This window comes from Bos indicus x Bos taurus, chromosome 11, assembly GCF_003369695.1.
Source record: "Bos indicus x Bos taurus breed Angus x Brahman F1 hybrid chromosome 11, Bos_hybrid_MaternalHap_v2.0, whole genome shotgun sequence".
NCBI lineage: Eukaryota > Metazoa > Chordata > Mammalia > Artiodactyla > Bovidae > Bos > Bos indicus x Bos taurus.
In genome coordinates this window covers 86205303-86218538 of record NC_040086.1, presented here as the reverse complement: position 1 = coordinate 86218538, position 13236 = coordinate 86205303, and positions in this window count along the sequence as shown.

The following is a 13236-nucleotide window of genomic DNA, read 5'->3' as shown; positions in this document are numbered from 1 at the left end:
TTGCTTAACTTGTGTGGAATCCAAACATCAAAGTGATTAACATAATCAAGCAGGTGCAAATGATTTTCAACATTTGATTTGGATATTTTGAGTATATTGACTATCTCCCACGTGGTATACTGCTGATGGCTCTCAGTTAGTGTCTCGATTTGATTGGTTTCAACTTCAACTGGTCTATTCAACCATGGAGCATCATCCACAAGAAATCTCAAGCACGAAATTTCATGAGCCACTTCTGACGCATTGGGTCAGTCACAGCACCTTCTCCATACACGGCACAAACTTTTGCTTTGTATTTCAGTGGTGCTTTTACCTTCCTTGAGATAACAAAGCATAATATGCCCCCAAATTTTGCTTTTATCCTTTCATCTTCAGTATTAAAATGGCTACACAAAAATTCACCAATTTTGCTTATGTTTAAAAAATGCATTCTGATATAACAGCTGTCACAGCACAGTCTAACAAAATGGCTTCAAATGAAGCTAGACAGCTGTGTGCTACTAGAGCCATCTTACAGAAAAAAAAAAAAAAGAGCAAACATTTTTGTCCATCCCGTATATTCAAACTTCAAAAAAAAAAAAAAAAAATACAGTTTTTCAGTTTCCTAAAAAGTTAACATAATTTTACCATATAACCTAGTAATTCCCCTTTGGGAATCTACCCAACCAGGATGAAAAAAATATGACCATACAAAAAATTGTACATAAATTTTCACAGAATCTTTATTCATAATAGCCAAAAATGGAGGAAATTCAAATGATTATCAGCTGATAGATGGGTAAACAAAATGTGGTCTATTTGTACTTGGAATAATATTCAACAAAAAAGGAACAAACTACTAAAACATAGATGAACCTCAAATATTATGATAAGGGCTTTCCTGGTGGCTCAGTGGTAAAGAATACACCTGCCAATGCAGGGGACACGGATCCAAACCCTGATCCGGGAAGACCCCACGTGCCTTGGGGCAACTAAGCCTGGGCACCACAACTACGGAGTCTGCGCTCTGGATCCCAGAAGTCGCCACTACTGAAGCCCGAGCGCCCTAGAGCCCGTGCTCCACAGCAAGAGGAGCCGCCGCAGTGAGAAGCCCACGCACCAAGACTAGAGAGTGGCCCCTGCGTGTCACCACTAGAGAAAAGCCTGCACAGCAGTGAAGACTTAGCATAGCCAATATGTTATAAATAAACAAACATAAAAAAGAGTATGGGAAGATAAGCTAGATACAGAAGACGTCATGCTGTATTGTTCCATTTATGTTAAGTGTCCAGAAAGGACAAATTTATAGAGCCAATGAGCAGATCAGTGGTTGCCTGGGGCTGGAGTGGGAATGCCACTTTCTCCAGGGACTTTAGGAGAGTGCTGGATGCTTTCAGAGTCAACTGTGGTGATTGATGGTTGCATATCATTTACACAAATTTATACAAATGTAAATTTACTGAGAGTCAATTGAACTTAACACTTTAAAAATTCATTTTATTGAATTGTACACTTAAAACAGGCAACTTTTAATAAAGTAAACCACAATACAGCAATTAAAAATGTATTCCTAAAATATACGTTTAAAAAAGACTGGAAGAAAACTTGTCAAAATAGTAACTTCCTTTGTCTCTGGGTAATAGGATTATGGATGATTTTTTTTTTTCCTTCTGTATTCTTTTCTAAATTTTCTAAATGTTCTCTATGGGTCTGCAGTTCTTGGATATTCCAAAAATGGTGTGTGTGTGTGTGCAGGATATGAAGCAAACCTTGTTTGTTGCTTGCTTTGGTGCGAGAAGCTGTTGTTTTGCAGCTGCCAGATGCTTCTCGAGCAGGAAAGGCAAAGCACATCCCCTCTATTCTGGGCAAAGGCCCTGGACTGACCTCCATACTTAGGCACAAGGAAGAACCACAGGTGTTCATCGTCTAGACAAAGGCTGTTCCCGGAAACTCTCCTTGAAACACAGGGCTCAAGGTCATAGCAGGGTGAGAAGGTGGGCAAACTTATAACCAGTTAGAAATCTCCTGGAAGAAAGGAACTGGAAATCTTGATGCCTTCCCTTTTTTATTTTTTAAGAAAAATTTTGACTCTGAAACTGCATCAGGAAGTGCACAAATTCTGAGCGAAACAACTTCATGAACTTTCCAGAGGTGAAGCTACCACCCAGAGCAAGATGCAGAATGTTCCAGAAGTCACCTCATAGCCCTTCCCAGTCACCAGCTCTTCCAAGGGGAACCACCTTTCTTATACCAAAGACCCCCTTTACTGTTTTTGAACATTCAGCTCTGCATGGGTCTCCAGCTAGAACACATTGGCTGCTGCCCAAAGAGACTGAGGCTATGAAGAGGTGGGCGGAGCTGAGACTCAGGTGAGCATTGGCAAAGGTGGCCTTGGTTTGGCTTGCTGCTGAGGGAGGCCTAGGTGCTCCTGTTGGCAGGAAGGTCGGGGCGGTCATGCCTGAATGGACGCAGGCAAAGAGCCCTCCATCCTTCCTGCAGAACCACCTCCAGGCCACCTGAAGGGAAACCACTGGACTGTGGGAGGTCTATGCTTGACGATGACCCTTCAAGGCCATGATGGACCCACTGTTAGAGAGAAACTGCCTCAGGTTCACACTTCACAAGTGGAGGTAGAGGGTCTGGCCCTTTTGGACTGAGTCTCTGTGACTCTCAGGAAATTGGTTAGAGGCACGCTCAGTTGACTAATTTGAATGCTAAAGAGATGCGCCTGAGGAAGTGGGTCATGCCAGTAACTTCTATAAATAAGTGAATCACCCTTTAAACCATCAAAACAGTCGGTTTTTGATGTGGCTCAGCTGGCATTTCCTGAGGAAAAGGGGATGCTCCACACCCAGCCTGCCAAGTGGACAGCTGCTCTGATAAATATTATTCACGGGAGTTTCCACAATGTGGCACAGGCCAGAGCAGGGGGCTGCCTGAGACCTCCGTCCAAGTGCTCCTCATCAATGTTGACTGGAAGTTTGCCTTCCAGAACTTTCCACTTGGTCTCAGATGGCTAAGTTAAAACATGATCCACGAAGAAGCAACAGATCAATCGAAGCCTTGTTCTCCACTGAACAAAACAGGCCTTTTCCAAGAGCTGTGGTTGATTTTCTTCTCCCCCACCTCAACTCTTCTAGTCTACCAAAAGGGGAAGCCAATTCTTCCTACATAGCCTTTGGGAGCCCTGGAGGTGGAGCAGGGCCCCCTCCACTCACTGTCCTTGCCTGTGACAACCGGAGGTGGGGGGCGTCTGCCTTTCTCTACATCACAAGGGCAGCCTTCACTTCTGGTAGAAAGAGGGTAGATCTTAGGATAGATTTCCTTGGGATGAATCCCACTTCTGACATTTCATACTAACTGTAAGGTTTTGGGTAGTTTCTTAATTCTTAGCCTCTGTTCTCTCATCTGTGAAATGACAACAATGCCTACCTACTCATAGAGCTGTTGTGAGGACTAGTCAGGATTACAAATCTCAAGAGCCCAAGAGTCTTTTTGAAACACAGTAGGCACCCAATAACATTGGCTATTATTATCATCTTTTAAGCTATCATCTCCCTTAGATGTAGGTGCAGAGCCCACCCATCAGGACAGTCCAGAGACAGATTATGGCACTTTGGCCCAACCTTCTTTGGAAATTTACATCACTTGTGAATCTCCATTGTGAAACATCGAAACATCGATGTGGAAGAAAGGAAGACAAAGCCCAGACTCTGAATCAACCAGTAGGTGTAGCATTTTGAAGACTCTGCAGGAGGGTGGGCCCAGTGACTCACCGCAGTGATCCTTTTACTTTTCCTAGTGACCAATCTGATTTTTTCATTACATGGCAATGATTCACCATTTGCTGTCGTACTTATGTAATTGGAGCTGTTTTGATCTGAGGTGTCTATCTCTGTATTTCAATGTCACCCCTGGGAAGTTCTGGGCAATAGTCTTTTTCACACACCCTAGTACATGCTATAACAAACCATTGTTGAAATGCCATCCTCGAGAATGAAATCTCCTGCCTCCTTATTCTCTGAGATGGGAGCAACTGGAAGGTGAACGGTACCCTGGCCTGGGAATCAGGAGACCCTGGACCAGATTCCCCTGGGTTCCTTATCTTCTCTGGCCTCAGTTTCTCCACCTTAAAATGAGATATTGGACCACATCAAACCTAAGCTATGACATTCAAGGAATTTACAAGATTAAACTTTTCTCAATGTGTCTTTTTTTTTTTTGCTAGACAAGAGTTCCCAGAGTGTTTGCTATCAAATCCTCAGAGCATGGCACTACAAAGGTAGCAGTGGAAACTGAGTTAAAAGGCAGGGTGGGGGAAACAGTGGATTCATAATAGATATCTTAATAATAAACTAATTGAGCCTTAGAGGAATGGGGTTCCCAGTATTTATCCATCTCTCTTAGGTCATAAATAATAAGCAGTGGAGGATCTGGATATACTGGCGCCTCAGCTGCCATTCTGATCATGGTTCTCAGCAGACCTAGGCCAGGAAAGAAGGGAAGAGCTTTGCAGATACCTTCATTGTACTTGTTTTGCTCATCCTCTGGCAGGAGTTCCATGTCTTAGGACTGGCCAAGTAATACCAGCCCCATGGACACATCATGGGGCTAACCACCAGCAAGAGACAGGGCAGTCGTGGGCACTCAAAATCTAAATTTCCTTTTTCCTTTTTCCCTCCTCAACCTTAGCATTTGTTGGGCTTCTTAAATTTGTGGATTGGCATCTTTCGACAGGTCTGAAAAATCTTCAGACAAGGTCTCTTCAAACATTACCCTTGCCCCTTCTCTCTTTTCCTTTCCGAATTTCAGTTAAGTGTATCTGGACATTCTCACTCTATCCTTCTAGTCCCTGAACCTCTTTTTCATGATTTTCATCTTTCTGTCCCTCTGTGCTATTATTTGGATAATTTCTTCAGACCCACCCTCCAGTTCATTGATTCTCTCTTTGTCTGTATCTAATTTCTTAGTAAACCCATCTATTGGATTTTAAACTTCAGTTATTGTATTTTTCATCTATATTTTTAAAAGTTCGTTCTTTAAAAAAATCTATCAGATCAGTTTTTTATAGTTTGTTTCCTGCAGGTATTTTTAAGCTTACATTTTATTTAACATAATAAACAATTGTGTTTTTTTCCCTATCATCCTACCATATAATGTAGTTGAGGGTCAGCTTAGCTGTATTGTTTCTTTTTCCCTGCTTTTTCTTGTTCTTGTTGCCTCATTTCCTTCCTTATATTTCATTGAGTGTGGCTTGCTATTACTGAAAAATTACTTAGTGGGAAATTTTTTTTTTTTTTTTTTTGAGGCCTGGGATGAATATGAATTCTTCCAGAAAGGATTTGCACTTGCTTCTGCCATGTACTTTGGATCATGTCCCCTTCAGCATCACTTTATCCTAAACTTGCTTCGTGAAGTTTTTTTTGGTCCCTTCAGGTGGTGCAGGCTACCAGTCTGCACGAGGGTTAGCGTGTGGTTACAACTTCACAGAGATGAACTTTTCCCCTGACCTCCTCGGCATCCAGAAACCAGTCTTTATAGCCTCCAAAGTGGGCGAAGAACGGAATATTTGCTTCTGATCACACTCATCCTGGGTGTATAGCCCTTTAGTGTTTTAGCATAATGGGCTGCAGATCTACTAGATTCCCTACCTTACATGGGCTCTGAGATTTTGCATTCTGGTAGGTTAATTTTCCTCTTCCAAGCACAGTAATAAGTCTATTATCTATGTGCTAAGTTTCAGAAAGTTATGAAATGAAATTTCAAATTTAAAAAAATTTCAAATTTCCTTGAAACAGGACATTCTTTCTGCTACATCAGCAATTGTACTTACTCAGATTAAACACCCTGGAACTTTAGAAGTTACAAAACCAGCTTTAGGGAATTTTAGAGATTTTAGACCTAGAAGATAAATCAGGAAAGCGTTCAAGTACAAGTGGTAGAAACATGACAGACAGTGGCTTTCTTCTTTTTTCTTAGAAAATAAGAAGTTTAGAGGTAAAAGTTGGTGGTATCCAGTCATCTGCTCAAGAATGCCATCGAGGTTGGGGGATGGTCCTGGCTTTTTCTGTATTTCCCTTCTTTTGTGTTGACTTTTCATTGTGCTGATCATCTCTTTTTTGTTGTTGTTATAAAATGGCCACCATAACTCTTAAGATCATGTCTGTGTTCAACACAGGAAAAAAGGAACAAGGTAGGACCAGTCACATCGGTCTGTTAAATCAGGGAGGGCCAAGCACCAACCACCCGCCCCTCCCCAGGCTCCCTCATGATTTCTTAGACCAGTCTTGGTTCACTCCTAGGACTGAGCACATTTTACTCTGACTACAGTCAGGATCACGTTGGAGAGGAAAAAGAGGAGACAGGCTGGGGGGAGGCAGCCGGTGCTTGTCATGCTGGGATCTCATTGTCCCACTGCCTACCTCCCAGCAAAGCAGCATGAACTCAACTGACTGAACCTAAGCACCTTCCTTACTGGCGGAGCCTCCAACAGTGGGCTTCTAAGCTGGAGGATGGTTTTCTTAATTATAGGTTTGTTTTTTTTTTTAATCCACAAAATGCCTTGGAGAGATGACTGCCCTTAAGAAAGTTTCTGCTTGGATGCAGATGACGGCGGGGAAGTCCAGATGTTGTCATGGTAGAGACAGCGTGCAGTTTCCAGGCCAGGCCTCTGGGTGATGAAACTCATTAGGGTTTGTTATTTCCATGCCAGAAAGAGGTGTAGATGGTGATACTGGAACTAGAGGAGCTTCCTTCCTATTCATGATCCCTTTGGCAAGTCACGCCCAAGTATTTTCTCTTTTAGCTGAAGCATCAGATAGGGCCAGGCTCCAAAAGGACACACCTGCCGCACTTTGAAGATGAAGTCTGATAGGTATCAGTGGCATAGTCAATAAACCCATTGGGTAGCTACTGTACCTGCCTTTGTAGGGTTTATATACAGGCCCATCCTTGGAGACCTCAATCTGGGAACCCACTGGTGATCGTACAGAAATCCTCTTTTCATATTTCAACACAGGCAAAGCATCTCTGGTCTTCAGTCCTGGGGGCCTGATGAGTGGCAGTCAGGGCTTTCTGAAGTTGGTGAGTTGGGGTGGGGGGTGGCAGAGTGTATGGACGAGCAGACCATCCTTGTCGTGGTGTTCTAGGGAGGAGGGGGCCAACTGGCCCCTGCTGTGCACCACGCACATCCCAGACCTTGGGCTACCTACCAGGCACACACTGGTTTAGATACTTCCCCACAGCCTTCCCTGGTGGCTCAGTGGTAAAAAAAAAATCTGCCTGCAATGCAGGAGATCCAGGTTCAATCCCTGGGTTGGGAAGATCCTCTAGAGAAAGGCATGGCAACCCGCTGCAGTATTCTTGCCTGGAGAATCCCATGGACAGAGGAGCCTGGCGGGCTACAGTCCATGGCGGGCTACAGTCAGAGTCCTGGAGGGCTACAGTCGCAGAGTCAGACATGACTGAGTGACTAATACAGCACAGCCTCCGGATGGTCTCAGTTTCAACACTGGTTCCTGACAGAAGCTCCTGACAGGTGGGTGTGCCTCTTCTCGGCACCCAGAGCATCCACCATCATAATGCTTGTCACCCTTCAAACGACCATGTACTGCTCAGCTCTCCCACTGGACAGGAACCTGCTCAAGGGCAGAAACCGCATCTGTTTGATGGTTATCAGTGTCCAGCACAAGCTCAGCTGGTCCAGAATCTGCCTTTGCTGAATGAATGAAGGAGTGAAACATCAAAATCCACAAAAGGAAGAACAGCTACTGACACGCTGGAGACACTCACGGTACAAGTTAAGCTAAACAATCACACCAAAGAATGAAGCAGCATGACATCACACCTGTAGCATGATACAATTTGTGGAGAAATGCCCATACGAAAATACTGGGACCAAAATGGAGAGAAATACAACAAAATTTAACCATAACTAATTCCAAACTGTGTGACTACAAGTAATTTTAATATTTTTCTATAATTTTCAAATTCTCTGTAATGTACGTTTTGCTCTCAAAAGTTAAAAAAAAAAAGAAGAAGAAGATGCCCCTCAATGGACTGGATATGAGGGGACTTGAGTTAAGCTTGGGGCATGTTTGATCAAGGTCAGAGCTGCATCATGTCAGTGAGGATGGATGGAGGAGGAAGTTGGGAGTCCGTGTGACAGCTTCAGCAAAGGGCATGAAGGCTTGGAAGGTCCCTCTGAGGTCCCAGGGCATGGTCAGCCCCAGAGCCCAGAGCATCCATTGTCGGCACATTCCCAGGGTATCTGGGGATGTACGTGCCTGTTGTCCACTCAATGCAGGTGTGCTTCATATAAGGCCATTGTCTGGTAGCTTGTGTGACGGTGGCATTTCACCCGTGTATCAGTCTGCATGGGCTGTTACGACAAAATACAGGAGACAGGGTGTCTTGAGCAACTGACACTGATTTCCCACAGTTCTGGAGGCTGGAAGTCTAAGATCCAGGTGCTAGCAGATTCAGTTCCTGGTGAGGGCCCACTTCCTGGCTTGTAGACGGCCACCTTCTTGCTGGCTTCACTGATGGAGACAGCATGATTGTCTGTCTTTTAATAAGGACCCCAATCCTATCGTGGGGGCTTTACATTCACCATCTCATCTAAACATAATTACTCCCAAAGGCCCCAGCTCCAATACTGTCCCTTTGTGGAGAAGCGCTTAGAGCTTCAACATAAGAATTTGGGTGGAGAGGTGACAGGACCTTGAGTCTGTTCAGTTTAGTTCAGTTCATTCACTCAGTCGTGTCCGACTCTTTGCGACCCCATTAACCGCGTCACGCCAGGCCTCCCCGTCCATCACCAACTCCCGGAGTTCACCCAAACCTGTGTCCATTGAGTCAGTGATGCCATCCAGCCATCTCATCCTCTGTCGTCCCCTTCTCCTCCCGCCCCCAATCCCTCCCAGCATCAGAGTCTTTTCAAATGAGTCAGCAGTTCGCATCAGGTGGCCAAAATCTTGGAGCTTCAGCTTCAACATCAGTCCTTCCAATAAACACCCAGGACTGATTTCCTTTAGGATGGACTGGTTGGATCTCCTTGCAGTCCAAGGGACTCTCAAGCGTCTTCTCCAACACCACAGTTCAAAAGCATCAATTCCTCTGTAACAAACTGCATTCAAGCCTTCCTTCTATCACAAATTATACTGTTGCCCCCACCCCACTCCCCATGCCATGGGATGCCCCAAAGCACATTGCTTATACACTCCTTAATGTCTTCCTTCCTGCTCTCGCAGGGCACTTTCTTTGAATTGATTCACTCGTTGATTCAGTGAATAAACACAAACAGTACAGTGCAGAGCACAGTGGTCCTGGATTCTTCAGTCTCCAGGGCAGGGCCATGCCTAGGTCACAATTTACCCCTGCTTCAGAAACCAGTACTCGAGAAACCAAGCATCACACTCGGAGAGTTGGAGAACTCAGGTTTATTACGCCGGCGGTCCCAGAGGAGTTAACACTCCAAGTTCTGAGCCCGAACAAAGGAATTACAGAGTTTTTATAGACAGATGGTAGTGGGCAATACTAGTTGTTAATAGGCTAGTTTAAACTAAGGGGTTTTGTGTGTGCGGGAGCAGCAGTCAAGATGGGGAAGGGGATGCCTGGCCTGAACAAGCATGATTAAGCAGGTTTGCAGGGGCTGGGAGATTGCAAAGAGCAGGACAAGGGTGAGGGAGATAAACTCCCGTTCCTAGTATTGCAAGTCCCCACTTTCTGAGGCTACGTGACCTACATGATCTAGACTTTGCAAGGGGCCAGCTGAGTTACAGAGACAGAAGGAGAAGGAGGTTATGTAAAATTTCAACTTTTCACCCCCACTGCCTACCCCAGGGCCAGGTGCCCAGTAGGGATGCCCCAGTGGACGGAGGAGCCAGACAGGGCACTCCTGGCAAGAGAAAACAGCCTGCGCAGCTGTGGCAGGGAGAGCGGAGGTAAGGCCCGCCTGAAGGGCCAGAACCGGATGATAAGGGCCCGAAAGCCAAGCCCTGGGCTTGGTGCCTGCAGAGTTGTGGACCATTCTTTTGAGCAGAAAATTTATGCCATCTGAAGGACTTTGGAAAGACCCCGCCCAGGTGAGGAAGGACTGGGAAGAAGGAGACCCACAGGTGGTCCAAGGATCCCTGGGTTATCACAGCCTTTGGGGTGGTTTTGGCAAATCCATCCGCTTGTGAGTTTAGAACCAGACATCACACAACGCTTGGCCCTGAATGGCACCCAGTGGACCTGGGGAGACTAAGACGGGCCGGCCCGCGTTGTACAGAGCCTGCCCAGTCCGAGCTCCCCGGCACTCTGCTTCCTGTTGAAGAACACAGCTGGCGTTACCCGGGAAGGCAGGAGGGTCGGTGAGAGAGGTACTCCTGGTCCAAGGCAGAGTAGCTATCAGCCACGAGGAGGGAGGAGATGAAGGGCGTGTCGCCGGGGGCTGCCTGAACAAAGGCGCAGGTGCGTGAACAATGTGACGGGGCAGGCAGCCAGGACCAGGCGTTCTTGTTGTGGGGAGGCCAGCTGAGGCTGGGGACGTGGACCGGCCCCTGTCAGGCAGCCGCACTCACCCTGGAGGGAGCAGGGAGCATGTCTGGGTGGTGCTGGGTACTGGCCTGAAGGGGGGCATTCCAGCAGGGTCCTGACTGATGCACGGGCAATGGGGACGGACCCGTGTGCAGTGGCATGGAGGGAGCCCTAAGGCAGGGAGCACAGAGGAGCCAAAGGGAAGAAGGAAATAGGAAGAGATCCCTCAAATTTAGGAGGCAAAATTGGGAGGGGCGGGTGATGGCCTGGGTGTTGCATGTGAGAGTCTGCGGGCAAGGAGACCCCCAGGGCCCTGGCTCAGAGGGTGTTAGTGGGAGGGCCTGGGGCAGGAGGAGATGTCAGGAGGCAGTCCTGGAAGAGACGTTTTTGTGGTGTGGGTGGGACGTCCACGTGGAGATGTCCAGCTGCCCAGGGGACGGACACCACTGTGGGGGACCAAGTAGCATCTGAACGTGGAAGTTCAGGAATCACCAGCAGGCAGGCAGGAGCCCCAGAGCCTGAGCAGAAATCAGGAGGACTCGTGGGCTCAAGACAGAGCCCCAGAGCTGGAATATTGAAGAGGATGAGGCGTAAGAAGATAAAGCTGGAATGACCCAAGGAATAGGAAGGGGACGGGCAAGTCCTCCTCTCAGGAGAGTGTGTGGTCTGGGACTTCCCTAGTAGTCCAGTGGTTAAGAATGTGCCTTGCAATGCAGGGAAAACAGGTTCAGATCCCTGGCTGGTGAACTAAGCTCCCACATGCCTAGGGGTAACTAAGCTCTAGAATGAAAGCTGAGCACAGAAGAATCGATGCTTTGAACTGTGGTATCGGAGAAGACTCTTGGGAGTCCCTTGGACTGCAAGGAGATCCAACCAGTCAATCCTAAAGGAAATCAGTCCTGAATCTTCATTGGAAGGACTGATGCTGAAGCTGAAGCTCCAATATCTGATGCAAAGAACTGACTCATTGGAAAAGACCTTGATGCAGGCAAAGATTGAAGGCAGGAGGAGAAGGGGACGACAGAGGATGAGATGGTTGGATGGCATCACCAGCTCGATAGACATGAGTTTGAGCATGCTTTGCGAGCTGGTTCTGGACAGGGGAGCCTGGTACGCTGCAGTCCACAGGGTTTCAAAGAGTCATACACAACTGAGCGACTAAACTGAACTGAATTAAGCCCAAGTGCTGCAACTACCCGAGTCCCCCACTCCGAAACCCCGTGCCCCACAAGCAGAGAGCCCATGTGCCGCAACAAAAGATCCTGCATGACACAGCCAAATACATAAATAAACAATTATTTTTTAAAAAGAAGAAGACAAAGAGAGCATGGTCCACACAGTCACATGTGATGCAGAGATCTTGGGGGAAAAAAAAAAGACTGCCATCCTGTGCCCTTGGGTTTGGGTTCCAGTTCTGCTTAACTGCTCTGTGATGCCGGCAGTTTGGTCAACCTCTCTGTTCCTGTTTCCCATTCTCAAAAAGCATAAGACCTCGGGAAGTGTTGCTGTGAGGGTGCTGGCCTGGTGCAGGCCCTCTCTGAGCAACCCTCCTCCAGGGTTAGCCATTATTGTTGCTGGCTTGGAAAGAGGCCTGCAGATGAGTCAGGGCCTTACCTGTCCCCTCTCAGCTCCCTGACCACCCTTCCACACTAGGCTCTGATGATGCTGGAGTGGGAACCCTGCCAGCCGCTGTGCCTACACCCCCCACTCCCCGTACTCCCTCTGGCCCTGGGAGGCTGGAACACAGGAGAAGCGCAGAAGGGACCTCCTGTTTGTTTTCCACATGGGTCAGCGTCAATTCAGGAGCAGCAGGGGCTGCACAGCCTAGCCTATAACTTGTAGGCCCCCTGACTGCCCACATGCCTCTCACCTGCCTCCTTCTGTCCTTCACACACACGGGCAGCCTTCAGGCCTTTGAATCATGCTCCTTCCTCCATGACAGTCCCCAGACACTGCCTTGGCTCACTTCCCCACCTCCCACCTCTGCTCTGCCGGGACCCCTGTTTCTCAATGCTGCCCCCCTCTCCCCAGCAGCTCTCCAAAGAAGGCAAGGGCAGAGAAAGAGAGAATGAGCCAGGCAGTCAGGCAAGAAAAGGGAAATCTATTAGAGGGAAAAGAGAGGGTGACTGGCTCTTAAGGAGAATCAATGTCCTCCCTTTCTGGTGGAGTCCTCCTTATACCCCACAATGAAGAATTCTCTGCAGGGATGGTCACCTAGCCAGAGGTCTGGAACCTGGATGTCGTACAGCTTTGAGAAGATAGGCACCAGTGAGATAACAGGATGCCATTTGGGCACTTTGATCAGTCTCACGGATCACTGTGATTTTATCCTTCATATGCAAGGTCGACGTAACGAGCCATCTTATCACTGAGACCCCATGTGGGCCCTGTCACCTCCCACCTGCTCTGGCCCCTCTATCTTCCACGGCCGGCTGTTCCTTGGGACTTTGCTACAGGTCTGCCCCAGCTAGAGCGGGACTCCCCCAGGGGAGGGGTCTTTCTCGTCATGCGCACAGATGTATCTGCAGCATGGAGACACTGTGGCTCAGGGGGGTGAGTGTTCAGGTAACATTATTGAGTGAAGAACCAGTGAACGAATGAAGGAGTGAGGGTGTGGGGCCCCCTACTCGAGCAGTCAAGAGTCCGTGCCCTGGAGGGACTGATGGTGCAGGAGAGAAGGGGGGTGGGCATGCGGAAGACGGGCATCTCCCTGGAATGAAGCGCTACATCCAGGGA